Here is a 25,440-nt window from a genome sequence, read left to right on the forward strand (position 1 = left end):
AGCAGGATGTCCAGGCAGAGGGGCCATTAAGTGGAGGTGCTTACAGGCAGAGGACTTTAGAGTACATAATTAGGAGGTTTAATTTAATTCAAGGGGTAATTTAAAGTTATTCTGGGCTTCTTAGAATGGGAGTCACCTAAACTAAATAAAAGCTGAGGAAAGTATTCATGTTGCTATGTGTAGGATGCATTAGAAAAAGACAAGAAACTGAGAAGCCAGAAAGAAAGCAGATGATGCACTGTGGATCCAAGATGGCCGCTGATTATTATGGGATTATGGTGGGAGTGGAAAGGAAGCAGGAGAGTCAGGAAAGTTTCCAAAGGAAAAAATATATAGGGGCAGGCTCGAAGTAGAAAGTAAAAGAAGGATATAATTCTAAAGTTGGAAAACAATTACAATGTTATTTCATCATAATTAAAGATCTAGGGAAAATGCCAGGCTTACTTGTTGGAGCATAAGGGAGTCCATGAATTCTGTTTTGAGGCCTCTTTGAACTGAGTAGACACTAGGAGCAGCGCTCACCTCCCCCAACTGAAAAAAATTTATGGACAAGAGGTTATTGAAATTAGATGGCTGCAGCCATGTCCAAGGACTACTGCAAGGATCTGATCCTTTTATGAATCTCCTGAGACAGAAATGTGTGGAGATGGCAGCTAGTGGACGAAAGGACAATACTGGAATGGTGGTATCATGAGGAAATAGTATCATCGTGTTACAAGCCTTGGCAGGAGTATAAACAATTTCCATGTTCACCAGAGAAATCAACTGCTTCTACGTGCTCCTTTCCACAGCAACTATTTTACTAAATATAAAAATTGGGTTGTGTACATTTCCATATTAAACATTTTTGTTAAATAAGCTTTTGTAATGTCAAAAAAAAAAAAAAAAAGCTCAAGGATACTCATACAGTCCACCCAACTCCAATCAGCAAACAGTTCTTTCATTCCACACAAAAATTAGAAATTGTTGGGGCGCCTGGGTGGCTCAGTGGGTTAAAGCCTCTGCCTTCGGCTCAGGTCATGATCCCAGGGTTCTGGGATCGAGCCCCGCATAGGGCTTTCTGCTCAGCAGGGAGCCTGTTTCCTCCTCTCTCTCTGCCTGCCTCTCAGCCTACTTGTGATCTCTGTCTGTCAAATAAATAAAATCTTTAAAAAAAAAAAATTAGAAGTTGTTTTATGTGAGAGGTTGAAATGACCCACCGTGCCACCGGAGAGCCACTTCTTATAGTAACAGAATAACTGGAAATGAAATTACAGAAGCTTCTTGAGGAAAAAGCTCAGAAAAGAATAAGCTCATAATGGGAAATAATGAGTGTAACTGAAGAAAACCAAGGAAGGATGTGTTAATAGATGCAATAAGACAGTGTCTTTCATTACTGCAATTGATAAGGGGCTCCACACTTCAGCAGGCAAAGAATCAGGAACCGTGGAAGAAATGCAATGTGTATATTTTTTTCACAAAGTATTAATCTCCCATCCTGGCAACTGAAAATACATAAAGCTGTGTCCTATTCTCCATCACAGCACCCAGTGACGACACAGGTAAAGCCTCACGCTCTCCAACCACTCACCCTGCCACAGTAAACAAGAAGACCCTGTGAAGAAGGTTCTAACCCAAACCATGGCCCAAAGGAATGGACACTGGTCTTCGAGTTGGATGATTTAGACCTTGACTCTGCCACTTTACTCTAGAAAACCATTTCACCTTTCTTTTTTTTTTTTTTTAAGATTTTATTTATTTATTTGAGGAGGAAGCAGGCTCCCCGCTGAGGACCCTGGGATCACGACCTGAGCTGAAGGCAGAGGCTTTAACCCACTGAGCCACCCAGGCGCCCCCATTTCACCTTTCTTAACCTGTTTCTTCACCTTTAGAATGGTGATAGCTTATGTTCGAGTGATAACATGATCAATGAAATAATGTAAATTTAAAAAGTTTATGGAATGAAAATTAAAATCTAATCTATGGTATTATTATTACCCATTGGGGTCCTTTTACTATGAGCAGTCACTCCAACCTCCATTGGCCCCACCTGGGGTACAAAGGGACATCTGGAGCTCTAGACTTGGGCGCACTGCGAGTCATGGCAAGGTTCCATCCACAAACGGATTTGCTAGGGTCCCCATTGAGTGGGAGAAAAGCACCTATGGCCCAGAACTTGGTCTCCTCCCTTAGTCCCATCTGGTTGCCATGGAAACCCTTAGTCACACTCTCAAGGATTCATTTAACCTGCCATTTTGAGTGCAACAGAGACAGAAAACTTGGCTTTAATCTAGTCAGAATTAAATACTTTCATTAATTGCTTTTACAGAATTTTTCTGCCATTTAATAAAGAAGAAAGTAAACTGTAGTAATTTTCCCAAAATGTCAGTGAATGAGAACACATGGGTAACTTCTCCTCTCTCAGAATGGCTTGATCTTACTGATAAAATACCATCTCTCCTGAGTAAGAAGTTACCATTTTCCCAGAGGATGTGTCAGAAAATCTGAAAATGCCAGCTGCAATGACAGTTCACTTTACAGAGGGCTCGAGACTAAGACGGAATCATTACCTGGGTCCTCTGCCACATCAGTCAATAAAGATCAGGAGGGATCTAAGACCCAGAAGTAACCGATGAAATCTGAAGCAGTGTGGTCAGCAAACCATGTTAGCAATTCCAAGGGTTCTACGAAACTGAGAGTGTACGCTTCAAAGACACTGAATGTGTTAACAACACAACGACAGATAGCTCACATTTACTGAGCTCTATATGCTCTATATGCCTATATACCATGCTATGCTCCCTCCCACCAGCTCACTGAATCCGCACAAAAATCCTCTAAAGTTAAATACCATTACTGCTTCTATTCTCTAAAGGAGGAACCAGAGGTTAAGGGAGTTAAGCAAATAGTGTAAGCCCATAAAGAGATTAAGGAATAAAGCTACCATACCAGAATGTGTAGGTATAGTAAGAATCCCAAGGTCCAAGCTGCTTGTGCATAAATTCAGATGGACTATCATCAGCATCTCAATGTTTTCCATTTAACTCTTTCTACACACACAGACCCTCCAAAAAAATCCTCCCACCCCAAAATATTCCTGAAAGTCTTAAAGGATGCCTCTCCTGGGCCCAAGCATGGACCAGCTTGTCAGCCACAGACAGTACCCAGCATCTTCATGGTCCTTTCTCTTCCAGTTCACACCATCAACATCCTTGCTAATGCGGCCACTAGGGGAAGCCTCAATGCTCACACAGCTGATGGAACGGATGGAACAGCTCTTGGAACATCCCTGATCATATGTCCCTGTGGTCCCAGAATTGCCAATTTTGAAAATGTCGGAGCAGCCCTGGGTGCCATGGAGAAGTAACAACTGTGGCTCTCAACCTTCCACAGTGATGCCCGTTGTCACCTGGATTCCAAAGCCCCTCATTCAGTATCTGCTTCTCCCCTTCCTCGTGAGAGTTCAAAATTTGGCCCTCCTTTCCTGGTTTTTCCCAGTGCCAATTCCTTTGCCTCAGGCACAAAAGCAAGTAACAGGGCATACCATCAAAGTCAATTTATGCTAGGGTGTTTTGCAGAACACCTTTCATAATCCAAACTCCTATAATTCAAGAGTAACTTTTTCGTTAAGACTGACAACAGTATCATGTAGCCGTGTTTATCAGCTACCATAGCAATAGCATAGTTTCCAATTCACTCAGTCCACCAGCCTTAAACATATGTGATTACTGATTTTTGGAAGAGGTTCATACTATTTTAACTTTCGTCCGAGAAATGAGACTTCGTATGCATATTTGTATCACATTATTTCATATTTATATAATCCAAATTCACACAAGGCTATGTTAATATATGGACATTTCAGCCCCTCCCAACTCCCCACCACCACCCCGACTTCCGCCCCATTCCCAAAGGAGGAGAAATCTTAACTTGAGAGTTAAGTGCCAAGTCTTTCCTCTGGTGTGTGGAATGTGGATACTGAAATGATTCTCAGAGAATTAAAAACAGATTACCCACTGCAGAGGCCCAAATGTAGCACGGAGGGCCAGCTGCAGGGACTGCTGCCTTTGAGGAAGGTCTCACTGTGCAAGAAAAGTACCGGGCTGGAGCAGAGGAAGTGAATGAGAGGCTATCACAGTGGCGAGAGGAGAGGTTTTTATTTATTTTTTTATTTTTTTAAAGACCTTATTTTATTTATTTATTTGACAGAGACAGAGATCACAAGTAGGCAGAGAGGCAGGCAGAGAGACAGGAGGAAGCAAGCTCCCTGCTGAGCAGAGAGCCTGATGCGGGCCTCGATCCCAGGACCCTGAGACCATGACCTGAGCCGAAGGCAGAGGCTTTAACCCACTGAGCCACCCAGGCGCCCCGAGAGGAGAGTTTAGAAGAGAGGGAAAAACCGAGATTTTTTGCTATATACTTGAGCAGGGACATACAGCCAACAGAAAGAAGAGCCATGCATTTTGGTTTCAGGGAAGAGTTTTCAAAGACTAAGGAGAAAATAAGAAGAGAACATTTTCTATTTTTTATAAGCCACTTCCAGAAACAGAGTTCTTAGGAATGCTGTAGCAGAGCATACTAGAAAGACTGAGAACAATAAAGATGTCTAAGGAAGATGCTTTTTAAGCTTTGTTGGCACGAAGAATGTACTCTCCTGTTGGCATTTTTTTTTCCAAGAGACTGAGTACAGATGAATTACTGTCAATTATGCTTTTCTGCCACGATGCTGTTTTTTTTAAAAGAGACACTGCTCAGACACTGAGCCATATGGAGTCCCAACTGTATTCAGGTTAATACAAAGTTATAAAGAACTTCCTCTCTTTTCAGGGAAAAGAAAATGGCCTTCAGGCATTATCACACATACAAATAGATACCAGGTAAGGTCACCAACCCCTGAATCTTAGTTTGATCTTAACTGGGACATATGCCACAAATGCTTAGTGCTACCTATAATCAGAACTATCCTCTTTCACTTCAGTGGGTATGTTTAAAATACTTAGACCCATTCAAATACTCTGGATTTTTCCCAGCAAATGCTGGCAAGAGATTTGTGCTTTCTGGGTAGTTTTAGATATGTATATCTTCATATTCTTTTTTTCTTTTATTCTCCTCTTCAGGTCACAGAGTCAAATTTTATAGATCCTAATCCATTCTACTGATAAATCCAACCCATCTTTCCCATTTAAAATAGGATAAAAATGGGCACCTGGCTCAGTCAGTCCGATTCTTGGTTTCAGCTCAGGTCATGATCTCAAGGTAGTGGGATCGAGCTCTGCATCAGGCTCCACACTCAGCATGGAATCTGCTTGAGATGCTCTCTCTCCCTCTCTATCCCTCCCCCGAATTGTGCTGTCTCTGTCTCTCTCTCTCTCTCTCTCTGTCTGTCTCTCAAATTTTATTTATTTATTTCACATAGAGAGAGAGCAGAAGCAGGCAGAGCAGCAGGCAGAGGGAGAAGGAGAAGCAGGCCCCCTGCTGAACAGGGAGCCCGATATGAGGCTTGATCCCAGGATTCTGGGATCCTGACCAGAGCCAAAGGCAGAGACCCAACTGACTGAGCCACCCAGGTGCCCCTCAAATAAATAAAAATTTTAAAAAATAAATAAAGGCAAAATAAAATGGGATAAAAACCATCTCATATTGATGAGACCCATCTCATATTCGCTATTGAATAAAAATCATCTCAAATTAACTACCCTTCTAAGTTAACTTTTGCTGTGTAACCAACCACTCCAGAACCCAGTGGTTTAAAACAACCGCCATTTATTTAGCTCATCATCTGGTTGGTTGGTTGGTTAGTTGGTTGGTTGTTCTGACTGGGGCTAGTTCAGCCAATCCCTGCTGGCCTTCTGCATGCATCTTGACTCAGCTGGCAGACAGCTGGTGGCTTGATGATCTAAGGTGGTCTCACTCATATGTTTGGCAGGTGGCAGGCTAGAAGGACAGGGCCGCATGTCTTTCATCATCCAGCAAGACTGCCTGGGTTCCTTCACATAGTGGGTCGCAGGGTCCCAAGACAAACAAAAGCAAAAGCCGCAAGGCCTCCTGCTGCATAGGTTTGGAATTCACTTGATGTCACTTCTACCACTGTCCATGGGTCAAAGCAAATCCCAAGGCCAGCCTTGATTTCAAGGGTAGAGAAATAGACTCCATATGCTGATGAGAGAAGCTGAAAAGTATTGAGGCCATTTTTCTGCAATCTGTTCTATTATTAACATATATGAATCCACTGCCTGCTAACCCAGAGAAAGATACTCATAACTGAAAATTCATGCACTCCTCTTGCCATTTACTAGAAAGGAACTTAGGCAAGAACCATATACTTGCTGCTCCTGAACTGGGAGCTGTATTTTGGCAAAGCTCGTACCAACACTACTAAGAGGTAACCACTTACATGGTATGTGTGTTTGGTAGTAGAAGTCCTATCTATCTGCTAGGTTCCATTAGAGCCACTAGTATTGCTGCATTGCCTCCAGGGAGAATGTCCCCTTTATTTATCTTCATTGGCTAGCTAATCAAGAGGAAAGACTGGCCCTTAGGACAGGACTCTGCCATAACAGAGTAGGACATGATATATACAGATGAGATATCTCAAGAAAGCTGAATCCAGGGACTGGAGAAAGAGACAGCCATCATCCCCCAGAAAAGAATGGTAGTGGGGTTGAGAGGGAATGGGGTCTGCACTGGTTACAGAATAACAGAACGTCCTGGAAATCTGAGGGGGCAGCTACTAACAGATATTAGGCATATGAAATGGTGATGGAAAATTTTAATTCTCTTGCAACTTTGTCTAGCCCCTTTCTCCCTACCCTACCCTCTTCCTTCCCACATCCTCCATTCTCACTCCAACTGATTGACCCCATTTGCAATTTTCTAATTGACATCTGCTTTATCTTGATTATCTTGATACAGCCTTATATAGCAACCAATTCAGAGAAGTGGTGAGCAAGAACAGATGGCAATATCCAGACCCTCGAAACTGGTGAGTTGAACCATTCACTTTTTCTGGAAGTTTCCCCCATGTCTGGGTGATCAGGTAATGCAGATCAAGATCATACCCACCTTCACTGATTCTTCTACAATGAAATTCCTATAAGGTGGCACTCAACAAAACGTTGTTGGATGGAAGAGTGGAAGAATAAATGAATACCAAGAGCAGGAAGAAATTTTGAGGAGCAAATATAGCCGCAGTCAGAGGTGAAAGCCTGGGGACAAATGGGAAGGTTGTCAAGAGCCTTTCATTGAAGAAGAGGAGTGCAGGGCACGAAAATGTCCCACCCCTGCTGCTCTGTAGCAGCAGACCCACATGAAAGCAAATCTGGTACTGTTATCCCCATAATGTCTCCAGAAAGATCTGGCCTGATATTCCCGCGTTATTTTGGTTTTTAACTGTGACTAAGCTAGGTAACGTTTTGAAACAGAAGCTTCTTTTAAATGATATTTTGCATAGCCTTTTGACTATTCAGTGAGTTCTCTCCAAAATTTAGTTCTCATTTCCACATTTATGTCATCCACAACGTCAACAACATTTTTATTCTGCAATATAATAGTAAGATCATGTAGCTTACAGACATCTGTAGCTTGTGGTTTTTTAGAAACACAGATATGTAGTATCAAAATTTTAAAAGATAAAACTTGTAACCATCATTGTGTTTCTCTGCTCATGCATTATAAATTACCATTATACAAAATTATACATTATACACTACACAAATACCATGATACAACATAAACTGTGGCATCAAAAGATGACTTGAATAAGTGAAATATTGTTCTGCATTTTGTGTTTAGTTATGTAGTCCCAAATCTGATTTTGGACTGAAAAGCCACTTGAATTATGCTGAAATTGTGTATGTCAGGAATAGTTACTTCAAAATTATATCAAAGTAAAGAAGTTAATAAAATCAACTTTTTAAAAAAGCAAAACCTGCCTATATCTGGTATCTTCCTTCTGTAGTATCTGGCATTTGATAGTGTATTTTATTATTTTATTTCAATTCCGTATTCAAGGAAAGCTTTTGAAACCATTTTGATTACCCTGACAGCTGAAATGAAAATTTTACACGAACAGCATATTTGGAGCCAAAGATCTGGTTGACACAATGAATGCAATGATGAAAATAATTTTACAACGGCCCAGCCCAGCATATTGGCTTCATTTAAAATTTATATCAGACAGGGGGTTTTTTTGTTGTTTTTTTTTTTTAACAGCACTTTTCCTCTGAAAGAAAACAGTAGCTTTCAGTTCTTTCTGCTGGCCAAAAAAAAGTCCTAAAGCTTTGGAGATTTGAATAGTTAACAGAGACCTAGAAACCTATTGCCCAGAATCCTATCTGAGAATTATTCTCAGAGGTTTTGGAGAGGAAAGATGTCCTGAGAGCTACTAATTAAGAAATTAGTCCATCATCATAATAACAGTAGACTCCTATAGAGATTTAATAAATTGTGCTTGAACATGTGAAAATGCTCCCAATAAAGGTCTGCCCTCTCAAAACTGTGGTTCTAAAGGACATCAACACAGCAGTTGTTACAGATTCAGACTGGCAATCAGATTTAAGACATATTACAGGCTTTAGTCTCCATGCACATAGCTTTGTAGAAGAATAGAGGACAAGAGACAGCACCTTCATCAGGACACCTGTGGTTAAGCAGGATCATAGACCCTAAAGATGTCCACATCCTAGTCCTCAGAACCTAGGAATATGTTATATTAAATGGAGGAAGGGGTTTGAAGATGCAGGTGAAATTAAAGGTGATACTCAGCTGACCTTAAAGTTAAGAGATTATTCTGGATTGTCCAGGTGGATAATCAATCACACGAGTCCTTAAAAGTAGAAGAGGGAAGGAGGAGAACAGAATGATGCCACGTGAGAAGGACTCTATCCCTATTACTGACTTTAAAGATGGAGGCCTCTAGAATCTAGAGAGGGCCAGGAAACAGGTACTTCACTAGAGCCTCTGGAAAGAAACACAGATCTGCTGATACCTTCATTTAACTCATCACGATCCATGTCAGACTTCTAGCCTATGAAACTACAATATTTATGTTAAGTCACTAAGTTTGTGGAAATTTGGTATAGCACCCATAGTAAACAAAAACCCTTAAGAGCTACCCAAGTGCACAGCTTCTTTTTCCCCTACACCCACGCAAGAAATGCAAGTCTGCCACAGAGCGATATCCAAGATCACCTTGACACAGAGAAACCACAGCTTTAGCTTCCCAACAATCTTTTATATGGTTCTAGTGACATAGGCCCAAAACCTGCATGCTAGTCCCCAGCAGCTCCAGTCCAGAAGCAGTCCCACAGACCAACCTTCACAACAAACTTAACAGGCACAACATTCCACGTTTATTGATCTCCGTAGTTTCCAAAGAAATAGGACTCTAAGGTCATTCTTATAGGCAGACCTGAATCAGCTCAGTGCTGACATTAATCCTTTACTCAAAGTTGTGATCCCAATGTCATTCTATATGTTCACATGCTAAATGTGCAGAATCTGTCATTGTTCAAATCCTGCGTACACACAGGGCCTCGGCCTCCTCCCCACAGACACCAAAAGCCAAGACACCAAAAACCGAGGACATGCTTTCCCTGGACACAGGCAACCAGGAAGGACATGGCACATGACCTATGCCCAGCCAAACAAGATGACAGGAAGGAAGTCTGGGATCCCTTCCAATATCATCAGTCACAGTAGCATTCAGTGTCCAGGGAGAGGAGTAGTGGAACCCAAAGTGCCTGGCCCGCGACATTTTCTGTGGTTCCCACTGCCCAGATTTCCTTAGTTCTGGTCCATCTTCTAAGTCTGGTTCAAAAGCTTTCCCATCAACTCCATGAAATATCTGGTATCTTTCCAATCAATTCCCTTTCTACTTAGGATAAATAAAATCACTTGATGTCATGAAATACTGGATCAGCAGTTGTTACAATGAGAGGACTTCAAACAACAGAGCTAGAATGGAGGGGAATCTAGACTTGATTATATAACCTAGTTGAGGTAAAGACAGTGAACGTTCATGAACAGAAATCTGGTAACCCATGGCCCAGAATGGAAAAGCAACTAATCAAATTACAACTTTTCCAGTATCTGCTTGAAAGTAAGCATTGGCGGACCACATTGTTAATGCCATATATAACAGCATGAAAAATCAAGACTGAGGAGTGACACAGCTAATATTAGAAAAGTGAAAGAAAGAAAATGACACACTGAAGTCCCTAATTCTTGACTGAAAGCAAAACTAAGGACTTTTTATGTCTGTGCTAAAAAACAATGTCTTATTTGTTGTAACAGCAGTATAAAACTACCTAAAATCAAACCCCCACTTTAATAGGGGAGTTAATGCATAATGTCCATTGAAACTCAGCCTCATTAAATGACTTATATGAACATTAGGGCATCAATAAAGAAAGAGTATTTGCAGTTGAGAATTGCAGTTGTGTAAGGATTTCAAGAACTCGAACACCCAAATCCCATATTCAATCTCCAGTTCAAACCACCCTTCCTCCCACATCTGATAAGGCCATTCATGTCTTATCTGAAGATACTCTGTCCTTGCTGGAGTTGCCCTACAGAGGGAGCCTATATCAGTTCACAGGCCCTGAAGCCCCATAACCAAGGGAAGCCAGAGAGGCTTTAAGAAAGTCCTAAAATCACTTCCAGAAAACATACTGGCAATCTTCCTTCTCTCCTTTCCCAAAGGGACCTGTGAATATCTACCAGAGAATCTGTGCATTAGGCAAAAGAAAATCTCTCTGTAGAGATTACCAAACACTGGATTTGAGTTACCACCACGGCCACTCACTAATTAAGAGTGAAAGCTTAGAAGATTCTGGTGATAAATAGTTTGAGTCCAAGTCGAAGTCTGCTTTAAAGTGGACATAACGACACTCTGGGCTCAGCCCATGATGGTTCATGAACCTGTTTTCTAAGGATGTGTCTATCGCTGGTAGAGTCCCATATTGTTTCTGATCCACAAGTAAAAGGAGCCTAATGGAAGCCCCACAGGTTACCCATCGACTTAAAATGAAAAATAAAGGGCAATACCATATCTTAGGGAATTATAGCAATTAGCATGACCATGAAATCCCCAAGAAATGCAGGTATGGTGATTCCTAGTACATCCCCACTTAACTTTCTGGTTTGTCCAGCACAGAGGACAGGGGCTTCTTAGAGGATGATGCTCGCTTGACGTAAGCTTCACTGGAGAGTGATTCCAACTGCAGGCGCTTTTCCAGATGTGGCCTTCTTACCGGGGAAAGTTAACCTAGTCCCTGATGTCTGATATTTATTCATTTGTTAAACAAATATGCATTGAACATCTAGTGTTCCAGGTAATTTTGTAGGTGCTAGGGATATTACAGTGAACAAAACAAACAAAAATGTCTATCCTTATCCTTATGGAGTTTTAGATCTATCAAATATTTTTGTCTTTTCGGATACACACCAGAAGCATCTTGCTTTTACCTAGCAGGGATAGAATGCCCTAGAGAGTTGTCTCCGGGCTTTTCTAGTGCTGTCCCACAACGTGGTATGCAGGAAATTTGACTTTCTCACCATTCCACAGAACAACTCTGAAAACTAAACCATACTGAGCAGGAATTTGGGTTCAAATCCTATCTCTACTGCTTTCTAGCTGTGTGAATTTGGGCAGGTTATTTAAGTTCTCTGTGCCTCCATTTTCCTCTCCATAAAATGCAAAATCTCGTGGTATTTTTGTGAGAATTAAAGGAGTTAATATTTATAAAGTGCTTTAGTACCTAAAGGAGTACATTTTCCGCAACAGTGGCTTTCATATAGAGAGAAGCCAGGACTTTCGAGTTACCATGTCAGCTTCTGTTTTCCCTTGAGGAAAGAAGAAAGGCAAAAAAAAAAAAAAGAGGTAGGAGGTTATAACCTCCAGTAAGGACTGGATCCTCACTACCAAGGGTTAGCTGAGCTGCTGCTGTTCAATGCAGACAAGGATAAGTAAGTACAAGGGGAAAGAGGTAAGCTCCATGATGCCTCATATTATTTTCATGCCTGATGATAAAATTAAAGACATGTTAAGACAAGCAAACCCACACACGACCACCAAGGGTTTCATTTCCTTAGGAATGAAGGTCTGAGTAACTCAACTAAATGAAAAACACTGAGCATCTGAGATGCAGGTTGCTAGCAAAGGAGACCTGAAATATGTATGAGAAGGAAGAAGGTATAAATACTAGATATTGACTTGTGGCCAGAAGTATAGGTAAGGACAGTAAACATCACGCCTTTCCTTCATTGCTGTGACATAAAAATCTGGAAAGAAAGGTATACATGAATACTGTACAGCCAAAGGATAAATTACAGTCCTTTTTGTTTTTTGTTTTTTGTTTTTAAGGATGGGCTTCCTATGTGAATGGTGTCCTTAAATTTGGAGAAACTGTCATTGTGTCAATTTTTCTTTTTTTTTAGATTTTACTTATTCTACAGAGAGACACAGTGAGAGAGGGAACTCAAGCAGTGGAGTGGGAGAGGGAGAGAGAAGTAGGTCTCCCGCTGAGCAGAGAGCCCAGGACCCTGGGATCATGACCCCGAGCAAAAGGCAGAAGCCTAACGAGTGAGCCACCCAGGTGCCCCCACCCCATTGTGTATATCTTGTGGGAAGTAGTTCCTCTCCCCTGCTAACAAAGTAAAAAGACCAGATCCTGGCTTTCCCTGAGCCCTGGCTGCCGGGCTAAGGGCACGCTAAATCTGGCCAATCAACACTCCCACATAGGACTTCGAATCTTGAGTTAGTCTCTCAAAGAAGCAAGGTCAGTTAGTTGGAAGCAAGGTCATGCCAAGAGGGCACCCAGGGTCCAGGACAGCAGTACTACTCACAGCATTTATGTCCAGCAAGAGCAACAGAAGGGCCCAAATCAGGGGCCCGGGTGGCTCTGTCAGTTAAGCGACTGCCTTCAGCTCAGGTCATGATCCCGGAGTCCTGGGATTGCGCCCTGCATCAAGCTCCCCGCTCAGCGAGGGGTCTACCTGGCCCTCTGCCTCTGCCCTTCCCCTTGCTCATGCTCTCCCTCTCTCTCAAATAAATAAAATCTTAAAAAAAAAAAAAAAAAAAAAAGAAGCAACCGAATCCAACTGTTCCACTGGGGAGTCCTTGAAAGAAGTTCTGGTGGCTCAGTTTCGTACCACAGTCTAAATAAGGTTCTCCAAGTCTCCCATAATTTCTTTGAGCTCTCTAATATCTTATCAATAAGCTTCTTTTCTGTTCAAAATCATGAGTTACTTGATGTGGTGTGCAACCAAGAACCTGGGCAAGTTCTCACAGGAAGAAAGGACGGAAAGGAAATATATTAAAATGTCAACAGTTTCAAATTAAAGTGATTTTTATTTTCTTTTTATTTTTCTGTATTTTCCAAAGCAAACATATATTATTTTTACAACTAAAATGTTAGTAGACATAATAAAAGTAATCCTAGTCAATGGTAATTAGTCTATTAGTAAGCCAACTTTAGAAAAGTAAAGTACTGAGGAATACATAAAAGACAGGTTTTGCCAGTGGGCAGGAAAAGGCTGAAGTAGGGAATACTTCTTTCAGACAACAGACCTAGGTGAGACAGTGAGACAGGTCTTTTAGAGAGAAAAATACCTGAAAAGCGTATCTTAGCTTAGGTTAGCTTAGGCTGCCATTAACAAAATACCATAGACTGAGTGGCTTAAACAACAGACATTTGTTTTCTCACAATTCTAGAAGCTAGAAAGTCCAAGATCAAGTTTCCAGCAGCGTTTGGTTTCTGGTGGGAGCTCTCTTCCTGGCTGCAACAGGGGAGAGCTCTCTGGTGTCTTTTCTTGTACTGACACGAATTCTATTGGATCCAAGCCCCACCATATGATCTCACTTAACTTCAATTATTTCCTTAAATGTCCTATCTCCAAACACAGACATAATAGGGGTAGGGCTTAAGCATATGAATTTGTGGGGGACAGAAACATTCGGTCCATAACAAAGCAGATGTGACATTAAAGAAAAATTTATCCTGGTTCTGACACTTTCAGAACCCTACGTGAAGAAGAAATGTTCAGAGGAAGGGAGGGAAAAGGGATACAGATATTGTCCTCTCAAACATTTGGCATGGCCTTGTGGATGCATGCCTGAAAGCGTATGGTAGACAAGACTTAGCAGAGAGGAGGTCAAGCACTGAAGAGATCACACTATTAGGTGGGTCATTGGTCAATGGTCAGTCCGTTCTCATTATTTGCAGATTCTGTATGCGTGAACTCCCCTACTTCCTAAAATTTCTGTGTGACCTCAAAATTGATGTTGATGGAGCATTAGTAGTCTTTTGTAGATACAAAGAGGGGCAAAAAACTCTAGTTGCCCAACGTATACTCTCATAGCTGAGGTCAAACAAGGCGACACTGCCTCCTTGTTTCATACTGTAAACAACTGTCCTTTTCACGGTCTATTTGGTGCTGTGTTTTCTGTATTTTTGTGCTTTTTTGGGTAGCTTCACTCTTTAAAATGGCTCAAGAGTCATGCTAGAGTTCTGTCTACTGTGTTTAAGTGCAAGAAGGCTGTGATGTACTTTATGAAGAAAATGTTAGATAAGCTTCTTTCAGACCTGACATAGGGCAGTTGGCTGTGAGTTCAATATGATGAATCAATAATACATATTAAATCATGTGTCTCTGAACAGAAACACACATAAAACAAGGTTACGTATTGATCGGTTGATGAAAATGTTGTAACCAGAGGCTGGCAACAACCTACACCTGTATCTCTCCAAGGCGCCCAAGGGGCAGTGGTCCAACATTCACAAATTCAGTGTTCACTGCTACTTTATAGAACATAAATGTCACAGGTAATGAGAATCAACTTGTATTTAAATTGCCAAGAATTATGCAGAAGTAGTGCTCGAAAGAATGACAGGAAGACCGAAGATACTTCTTTTTCCAAGGAAGAAGAATGACCCAAGCATCTGGAGATGACTACAACAAGAAAGAGTAGAAGGTGGTAAAGTCCGATGGCTTAAGATGCAAAGCTGGAGGGTTTTAGAAAGGAAAAAGAAATTTCTGAAAGAATCAGTGAGGACCGATTAAACACAAGGAATGGTCTAACCTCAGAAATGTGAGACATCAGGGGCAGGTTTGTGACTTTTTTCTTTTCTTTTCTTTTTTTGGTTCTCGACAAGCTCTAACCCTCTCCAGGCCTGTGGGCACCCCCTCCTCCTATCGAACAGGAGCCCTGTTTCCCCCTCCTACACAACTACAGTAGCAGGTCAATCCGCTTCTAAACCTCCATGTTGGGAAACGGAGAAGGTCGGCTGTGGAGGGCAGAAGCATCATTCTGTTTTACAACTCAAAATATCACAAAATATAATAATTTTCCTTTGCTATTTCTATATAAACACTTCTATTACGCCCATAGAAGACAAAGGTTACCTTTTGAGGGAAATTATTCATAAGGAAAAAAATGAGAACTGTGAACAAGTCAGTTAGGTGATCTCTTCAGCATATGAAACTAGGGCTTCAGCCTATGACTAATCCGAAAGATGAAAACATAATTGAATTGCAGCAGCACTCCTCTCTATTTAATTTAACTTTGAGAGGCCTGGTCAATGTTCTCTTAAAATTAATTTCACCGAGTGATACTTCAGGGATGAAAGAGAAATAGAACTTATAGTTAAATAGGGGTGTCTAGGTGGCTCAGTCCATTAAGTGTCCAACTCCTGGTTCTGCTCACGTCATGACCTAGGCTTCCTGGGATTGAGCCCTACATCAAGCTCCATGCTAGGGTGGGGGAGGGTCTACTTGAGATTCTCTTTCCCCTTCTGCCTCTGCCCCTCCCCTCCCCTCTCTCACTCTAAAAATAAATGAATAAATCCTTAAAGAAAAGAACTTATACTTAAAATGTAATCACGCATATTTATAAACATGTTTTTTCTCCCAACAAAGAATTCGAAATTGTTGATTAAGGCTTCCGGCTTTAAAAAAAATCTTTGGAAAAGAGGCCTCCTTCTGGAAAGCTCAAAGATTAGTGGTCATCTTAAAGAACTGAAAAAAATTAACAAAAAAAATGTAAAATTCACTCTCCCTTCATAATCAAGCCAGCGTGTAGTAAGTTTTCTTTAGAGTTTTAGCAGCTATTAGATTCTTGATTAAAAATTCACCAGAAGTTTAATATTGAACATTAAGTTCCAAAAAATATTCAGACTTGATTTTCTATATTTATTTTGGGTTTCTCATCTAATTCCTTTTCAAAACACTGAAGTGGAAATCAAATAACATGCCAGTTCGACAAGGTCTTCCTGCCTTCAGGAACAGGAAAAACAATATATTGGTAGCACCAACCAGAAAGGATTGAATATCTAACTGACTCAAAGTTTAACAGAATAGCTGAACTAGGGTACAGTGGGGAGAGATGTTTCATGGGGGTAAAAATGGTCTAATTTCTACAAGAAATATTTTAAAGGCACACTTGGAACTCTTGACTGAATAAGTTAAAGAAAGAATAATAGTGCCAAGGGCTGGTACAAGTAGAGGGAAGCGGGTGCTCTTTACTCTCAGTTGGCAGCAATATAAACTGAGTCCAACTTTCTGGAAGGCAATTTGGCAAAAGCCATAATAACAGATGTCCTCACTGACCAGGACTTCCACTTCTTGGAATTTATCCTAAGAAAATAAAGGGAAGATGTAACAAAATATCCCACGTTGATTTCTTGGTTGCTGAAAGTTAGAGAAAATGGAAACAATGAAAATGCCTACAAATAACGAATTATTTCCATAAATAGATCTTTCTTCTCCTACCCTTGCCCACCCTCCTCAGTCTATTCTCAGCACAGTGGCCGGCATCATCTAATTAAAATGCACTGACCTGGGGCACCTGGGTGCTGAAGCGGTTGGGTGTGCAACTCTTGGTTTCAGCTCGGGTCATGAACTTGCAGTTGTGAGATAAAGCCCTACATCACGCTCCATGCTCAGCATGGAGTTTGCTTCAGATTCTCTGTCCTTCTCCCTCCCCCTCTGCCCCTTTCCCTATTCCCACATGTGCTCTCTCTGTCAAAAATGAATAAATAAAATCCTTATTTAAAAAATGCAATGACTCGATGGTTATGTCACTCCTATGCTCAAAACCCTTCAATGGTTCCCCTCGCTCAGGGTCAGAGCCAAATCTTTATCCTGGTCTAGTCCACATTTTGCATGGTACAGAGTTACCATTTAAAAAGTGGATCTTGGGGCACCTGGGTGGCTCAGTGGGTTAAGGCCTCTGCCTTCGGATCGGGACATGATCCCAGGGTCCTGGGATCGAGCCCCGCATCGGGCTCTCTGCTCAGCAGGGGGCCTGCTTCCCTTCTCTCTCTGCCTACCTGTGATATCTGTCAAATAAATAAATAAAATCTTAAATAAATAAATAAATAAATAGTGGCTCTTGGGGCACCTGGTGGCTCAGTGGGTTAACCGTCTGCCTTTCGCTCAGGTCATGATCCCAGCATCCTGGGATGGAGACCTGCATTGGGCTCCCTGCTTGTCAGGAAGCCTGCTTCTCCCTCTCCCTCTGCCTGCCACTTCCCTTACTTGTGCTCTCTCTCGCTCTCTCTCTCTCTCAAATAAATAAATGCATAAAATCTTTAACAATAAAAAAATGGCTCCTCCCTGGGCACCTGGGTGGCTCAGCCAGTTGAGCATGCCCGACTCGGTTTCAGCTCTGTTAATGATCTCAGGGTCATGAGATCGAGCCCTTCATCCGGCTCCGTGCTCAGTGTGGAATCCACTTGAGATTCTTTCTCCCCCCTGCGTGTGCTCTCTCTGTATCAAAAATAAATAAATAAATCTTAAAAAAGAAAAGAAAAGAAAAAGTGGCCCTTCCATGAACAAGTATATGTGTTCCAGGTATCCTGTGGTCTTCACTTTAGACACCGAAGAACCTAGAATCTTAAAACAGTTCGCTTGTGAAGGACATTCCATTGGATATTCACCTTGACAGATATCCTGCTAGATAACTTTTTCACATTTTCTTCAGAACTGTGATTGTATAAGAGATACTGAACAGAAAGCTGGCTTTCCCAATCACCATCAAGTGGCTATCATCTCTCACCTGGACTACTGCAAAGCCACCTACTCCATTTCTTGACAGCCACCCCTGTCCCCTCTATTCTATTCTCCACACTATAAAGCAATATCTTTCTGGGCAGAAGACATGAATAGACACTTTTCCAAAGAAGACATCCATACGGCTAACAGACGGATGGAAAGATGCTCAACATCACTCATCATCAGGGGAATACAAATCAAAACCACAATAAGATACCACCCCACACCTGTCAGAATGGCTAAAATAAACAACACAGGAAATAACAAATGTTGACGAGGAAGCAGAGAAAGGGGAATGCACTGCTGGTGGGAATGCAAACTGCTATAGCCACCCTGGAAAATAGTATGGAGTTCCCTCAAAAAGTTGAAAATAGAACTACCCTACAATCCAGTAACTGTACTAGAAAATATTTACCCAAAGGATACAAAAATATGGATTTGAAGGAGTACATGTACCCTGATGCTTAGAGCAGCATTATCAACAATAGCCAACTGTGGGAAGAGCCCAAATGCCCACCGACAGATGAATGGAAAAGGGGATGTGGTATGTCTATATAATGGAATATTACTCAGCCATCAAAAAGAATGAAAGGTTGTCATTCAAATGACATGGACAGAGCTAGAGCATATTATGCTTAATAAGTCCATCAGAAAAAGACAAATACCTACGATTTCATTCATACATGGAATTTAAAAACAGATGAACATATAAGACAGGGAAAAAAGAGAGAGGGAAACAAACCATAAGAGACTCTCTCTCTCTTTTTTTTTTTTTAAATTCATTTGAGACAGAGAGAGGGAGCATGAGCATGGGAAAGAGGAAGAGGGAGGGAGAGAAGCAGACTCCTCACTGAGCTGGGAGCCCAACACAGGGCTCAATCCCAGGATCCAGAGATCATGACCTGAGCTGAACACAGATGCTTATCTATCTGAGCCACCCAGGCGCCCCACCATAAGAGAGTCTTAACCACAGAGAACGAACTGAGGTTTGATGGAGGGAGATAAGAGGGGATGGGTTAGATGGGTGATGGGTATTAAGGACAGCACTTGTCGTGTTGAGCACTGGGTTATATGTAAGTGATGAATCACTGAATTCTATTCCTGAAACCAATTCTGCACTGTATGTTAACTAAATAGCATTTAAATAAAGATTTGAAGAAAAAAAAAACTTTAAAAACAATTTTTAAAGGTTTTATTTATTTGTCAGAGAGAGCACAAGAAGAGGGAACAGCAGGCAGAGCAGACAGAGGGAGAAGCAGGCTTCCTGACAAGCAAGGAACCCAATGCGGGACTTGATCCCAGGCCCCTGGGATCAGGACCCGAGCCGATGGCAGACACTACCCAACTGAGCCACCCAGGCACCCCAATAATCTTTTTTTAAAAAAGAGGTCATAATCAATCCACACTTAAAACCCACTGATGTGGGCACCTGGGTGGCTCAGTGGGTTAAAGCCTCTGCCTTCGGCTCGGGTTGTGATCTCAGAGTCCTGGGATCAAGCCCCACATCGGGCTCTCTGCTCGGTGGAGAGCCTACTTCCTCCTCCGTCTCTCTCTGCCTGCCTCTCCCCCTACTTGTGATGTCTGTCTGTCAAATAAATAAATAAAATCTCTAAAAAAAAAAAAAACCACTGATGCTTTCCCATTTCCCTACAGATAAGGATCCAAATTTCTGATGGTCAAAGTTCTAAAACAGTGCTATACAATGGAAATATATTATGAACCACGTATGTAATTTTAAAATTTATAATACCCATCATTTTTTTCAAAAAACTTCAAATGATAAAATACTGTATTTCATTTTAGTCAATCTATCCAAAATAATTATCATCCCAATATGTATTTACTAATTCAAGTAGCTCTTAAACATTTCACTACAAAAAGCAATAGTAATTATGTGAGGTGATGATGTGTTAACTGACCTCACTGTGGTAATCATTTCACAATATATACATGTATCACATTGTACATCTTAAACTTGCACAATGTTACATACCAGTTCCATCTCAGTAAAGCTGGAGATACTTTACATTCAGGTTTTCATACTGTTTGAAGCCTACTTTATATTTTATCTTTGTAGCCCATCTCAAATTGGCAAGCCACATTTCACATGCTCCATAACTCCATGTGGTTGGGGGCCACTATATTAGTGCAGCTCTACAAGGTCAAGCATATGCCCACTCCTTAAGCTTTCATACAACAAATAATCTAAAAGAAGAGAAATAACCAAACTTTTAAGTGGGCAAAAGATTTGAATGACATTTCACAAAAGGAGATATACAAATTGCCAATATGATGAAAGATACCCAACAGCTTTAGTCATTAAGAAAATGCAAACCAAAATCAAACTGAGACACCACTTGACAACCCTTCACACCCACTAAAATGATTATAACTAGAAAGACAGACAGTAACAAGAGTAGACAAGAAGATGAAGAAACTGGGACTCTCATGTATTATTGTTAGGATTGAAAAATGGTGCACGGATGACACCCAGTCTCACCAGCTCTACAGGCTGGCCTACACTGTACTTAGTATTAGCCGTGCAAGCTTCACCATAGCTGGGAAACCATACCATGTCCTCATACTTAGTTGTGTTGTCCTAATGAGGTTATACTAATTTCATTGGAAAGCCCCTGAAACAAATGCTGGCTCTAAGTCCTGCCCACTAAGCAGGCACTGTTTCCCGACTGGGTGAGACACTATGGGGAAGTTAGGAAAGCACTAGATTTTAGGTCAGTGGCCTGGGCATGAGCCCACCCCACCAATCTCTGCCTGTGTGACCTCAGGGAGCTGCTATATCATTCTAGGAGGAAGCTTCTGCTTCTGCAAAAGCAGGTTTAATAACAACTTATCAAGCAGCCCTGTACATCAAGAGAGACAGCATATAAGAATGAGCTCTGTAGTCACAAATGCTCCAGGAGTCTGGAGTTGCTAACCATTGCCTTCCTTGCTGTTTTTCTTTTGCACTTTGCCCTACTGTTTCAGTTAGTCCACTGGGATATGCAAATTATCCCCCTGTGCTGTAGTACAAGGAACTACCTGATCCCCTTCAATCCAACTAGAGAAAGAAAGGTACACTGAGAAAAGTGTATATAAAGGGGTACCACCTGGCTAAGTGCTTGATACATTTATGCTCTGAGTGTTTTAAATGACCTTCCTCCAACTGCTGATCATAGTAGCTTGATTTAAAATCAAGGATGTTGGGGCATCTGGGTGGCTCAGTGGGTTAAAGCCTCTGCCTTCAGTTCAGGTCATGATCCCGGGGTCCTGGGATCAAGCACCGCATCGGGCTCTCTACTCAGCAGGGAGCCTGTTTCCCCCTCTCTCTCTGCCTGCCTCTCTGCCTACTTGTAATCTCTGCCTGTCAAGTAAATAAATAAAATCTTTTAAAAATATATTAAAAAATAAATAAAATCAAGTGTGTTATTACTAAAGTTGGCACAAAATCTGAGGGATGACATTTGTTCTCTTCTTTACAGTTTAACTGTATTTTTTTTTTCAATTTTCCAGCAAAAAAAAAAAATATATATATATATATATGTATATGTATACACACACACATCACTATCACTATTTAGGAGAAAGTGTTGTTTAAAATTAAAAGAAAAAACTTTAATACTGATTCTATTTTGGACCAACCATATATAGTTAAAGTTTTCTTTCTTTTCTCTTCTTTTTTCTTTTTTTCTTCCTCTCTTCCTCTCTTTCTTTCTCTCTCTCTCTTTCCTTCTTTCTTAGCTAGGCTCCATGCCCCGTGTAGAGCCCACTGCAGGGCTCAAACTCACGACCCTAATATCAAGAGGTGAGCAGGGATCAAGAGTCAGTGCTTGGGCGCCTGGGTGGCTCAGTGGGTTAAGCTGCTGCCTTCAGCTCAGGTCATGATCTCAGGGTCCTGGGATCGAGGCCCGCATCGGGCTCTCTGCTCAGCAGGGAGCCTGCTTCCTCCTCTCTCTCTGCCTCACTCTCTGCCTGCTTGTGATCTCTCTCTGTCAAATAAATAAATAAAAAATCTTAAAAAAAAGAAAGAAAGAAAAAAGAGTCAGTGCTTACCCGACTGAGCCATGCAGCTTAAATTTTCAAAAACACTTTTTAAGTACAAGGTTTTGTTATAAGAACTCTGTATATACTAATCATCTCAACAAGTCTATGAAGTAGGTATTATTACTTTGCTTCTTTTTACGTATGAGGCAATAGAGACCCAAAGATTAAGCATTTACCCAGCATCACACAACTAGTAAGTAATGGAGCTGGGATCTGAACTGTAAAAAGAAAACCACAGGCCCATAATGAAATCACTTAGTCCAAGTCACCAAACCAGAACTTAATACCAAACCTAACTGCAATCCCAACCTCCCGGGGAAATGTGGTCTTAATGGTCAGTCAGGAATGTTTTGATCAGCACAAATGAAATAATCTGTCATATGTGATTTCTCCATTCCCTCTCCTTGCCCAAGGAAGATGAGGCAATCGCCTAGTAAAACCCTCTCTCCTTCCCCCTAAGGGAAAGTGACTTTGCCTGAAACAATCCCTTCTTTTCTTTTGCTAATGACTTCCTTACCCCATTACCCTTCCTACAAAACCCTTCCTTTCCGTACAACTCCTTGGAGTCTCCCTCCGTCTAGTATCCCTGTTGCTAGACAGGATGCTGCCTGACTCATGAATCCCTTAATGAAGCCAGTTAGATGCTCAAATTTACACAGCTGAAAGTTTTGTTTTTTAGCAGAACTCAAGTACTTGGTGTCAGAGTTCTTGCTTTTAACTAGTATTTTACCTAGTGACTAGTATTACCATCTACCAAAAGGTCCAATTAAACGAGCAGGCTCCCTTGGGGAAAAATTAGTGGTCTACTAGACTGTGGGATCCCCAAAGCAAGAACTGTGTTATCTATTTGCTTCTGTACCAATTAGCTTTTGCTGTATAACAAACAAGTCTAAAACTTAAAGGACCTAAAAACAACAACCACCAATTTCAGTCACAGCTCTGTGCATTGGCACCCGGGCTGGGCTTTCTCTTGCTGGTCGTCTGCTGCGCTTAGCCCAGTCGTGTCAGTTAGCTGCAGGCCTGCATGGCAGCTCTGCTTCCACCTGTTGGCGGTCAGTTGAGGCAACAGAAGCCCTGCAGCCACTGGTGTCTTATCATCCAGCAAGCTAGTCTGACCTTCTTCACATGGTGGCAGTGCCAGGGTCCCAAGAGCCTGAAGAGTGGATAGGCCCCAGGGAACAACAGCTCTTCAAATCTCTGCTTGTATTACGTTTGTTACCCAAAGCAAAAGCAAATCACATGGCTAAGCCCAGAATCAGTGTCAGTGTCAGAGGGGACTACCCTAAAAGCCTAAATACAGAGGGGTAAATAATTGGTGACCACTTACACAATCTACCAATATCTCCATAGCCTAACACAGAACCCAGTACTAAGTAGCAGGCACAAAATAAATGTTTAGTGAACTGAATGCTGTTTCCCCTTCATGAAAAATCAAGATAAGACCAACAATCTCTCTCCTCTCTGCACTAAGGACACCCCATCAAGAAGACGAAGAGTCTGACCGACCCCTCCTGACCCCTCCTCACAGAGGTACACCTCACTGTGGGCGATGAGGCCTATCACTGGACAGTCACCTCCTAACACAGGGTCTTCTCAACTCTTGGGGTGAGGAGTGTGCTCTTACTGGTGGCTACTTCCCAAGCCCTTAGAATCCCATGATTTTGCTCCTATCAGTGATTTCCTCAAGCTTCCCAAGGAATCGCCCTTTCTCCCACAGCCTCTGTGGGGTCCCCTCAGGGACACCTCTATGAAGTTGCTCCAGTCAGCATCCCTGGTCACCCTCTAGTGGCTCCTTAAAGTTGTACAGCCATTTTAGGAAAACTTCAAAACCATTCTATGACTGTACCAGAAGAACGGCTGTGTGTGCTTTAGGTCAGTAGTTTTCAACAGGGGGCGCGATTTTCCCCCGGGGGACATTCAGTAGTGTCACAGAGATTTTTGGTTGTCCCACCTGGGAGAAAGGTGCTGTCATCTAGTGAGTAGAGGCAAGGGATGCTGCACATCCTACAAGCACAGGACAGCCCCATCACACAGAATGATCTGGTTCAAAATGTCCGAAGCGAAGCGTCGCAGCTGAGAAACTGCCTTAGATGCAGAGCGAGTCCTCCTTCATCTTAAGGAGGCACCCGCTGCCCCACCCGGGGCTGTTACGTAGCTGGACAGAACATTCCCTCTGGGAAGAATTGATATTTAGTCAACAACCCTAAATTCTCTGTGGGCAACTTAACCCTCAGGAACAATTCGTGTGGCATCCTACAATTCCACAGGTTAGACAGACAAATGTAGTTCTAAATGGGAACTTGGTGACATGCAAGATGATCTGATTGTCTCTTTCCATTACAATCTATGCTCAGTCCTACTGATTCTGAGAGCAATTTTCGCAGAAAAGAGGCGTGCTTAAAAGTTTTTATTGTAAGCTAGTTAATAGCCTCAGGAAATAAAAAGGGCTTCCAGTGGAGAACAGCATTGTGGGACTTCCCTGTGAACCATCTGAACCCTTTGATAAAATGCACATTAGTTGCAAGGAATAAATGAGAGGCATTCGGTTTTAACAAAATGACAGTTGTTTCATGGAGGAAGAGAATTTCTTACTGTCAGAGAGAACACCAAGCACCGAGGCAATGAAAGCTACACAGACATTGACTGCTATGGAAGCTCCGTGTACAAAAGCAACAAGAAATAAAAGCCTTGGTACGAGTCACCCATCTTACCATGGAGTTTGAACAGTGCTAATTAGAAGAGAGGAGCTGACATGTCCCTAACATGAAAGATAAACTAAACTTACTTCTGAAAATTTCTCAGAAGAATTCAACAGTAAAGGTGCTTTTTGTTAACCTTGGGCTTTATTCCTTACTTACTCCCTTTCTTATGCTCCTTTATGCCAGTAGCCCGGAACGCTCTCCGCGCTCATCACCTGGAGCTCCTCATTCCAGAGTGAGGCGGGGAGAGCAAGAAGGAAGTGAAGGGTCCGTGGCTCCAGCTGCTCATTGCTTTACTTTGAAACTCTTCCTCCACCTCTTCCCAGATTCTGAGGCTTCTAAACGCTTTCCTCTCCCTGTGCCCAATTCCCATCTCCTCTCTTCTTCCTCCTGATCTCTGCACCCCCGCCCTTGACATTGGCCGTATCTCCACACCATGCCTGGAATACCAACGTTGGAGGGAAAGGTGCATCACGCCCTCCGTACCCGCCCTGGATTTGCCGGGTGGCACAAAACAGATTTAGAACAAAAGTCCCTCTCCCTCTACTATAGGTCCTTAACCTCAGGCAAGGCCATCCAAGGAAGAGCTAGTAGTCTATCACCAACCACTTGTATTAAGGACCCAGCTTCCTATGTGGACCTCATCCTCCATCCTCCAAGCTGGCTG

The 25,440-nt window shown here is 42.0% G+C and overlaps 1 pseudogene; it reads left to right on the plus strand.

Moving 5' to 3' along the window:
- The first annotated feature begins 544 nt into the window (after positions 1-544).
- LOC131822193 (small nuclear ribonucleoprotein G-like) lies at positions 545-736 on the plus strand (annotated as a pseudogene).
- The last annotated feature ends 24,704 nt before the right edge of the window (positions 737-25,440 follow it).

Source organism: Mustela lutreola, chromosome X, assembly GCF_030435805.1.
Source record: "Mustela lutreola isolate mMusLut2 chromosome X, mMusLut2.pri, whole genome shotgun sequence".
Lineage (NCBI taxonomy): Eukaryota > Metazoa > Chordata > Mammalia > Carnivora > Mustelidae > Mustela > Mustela lutreola.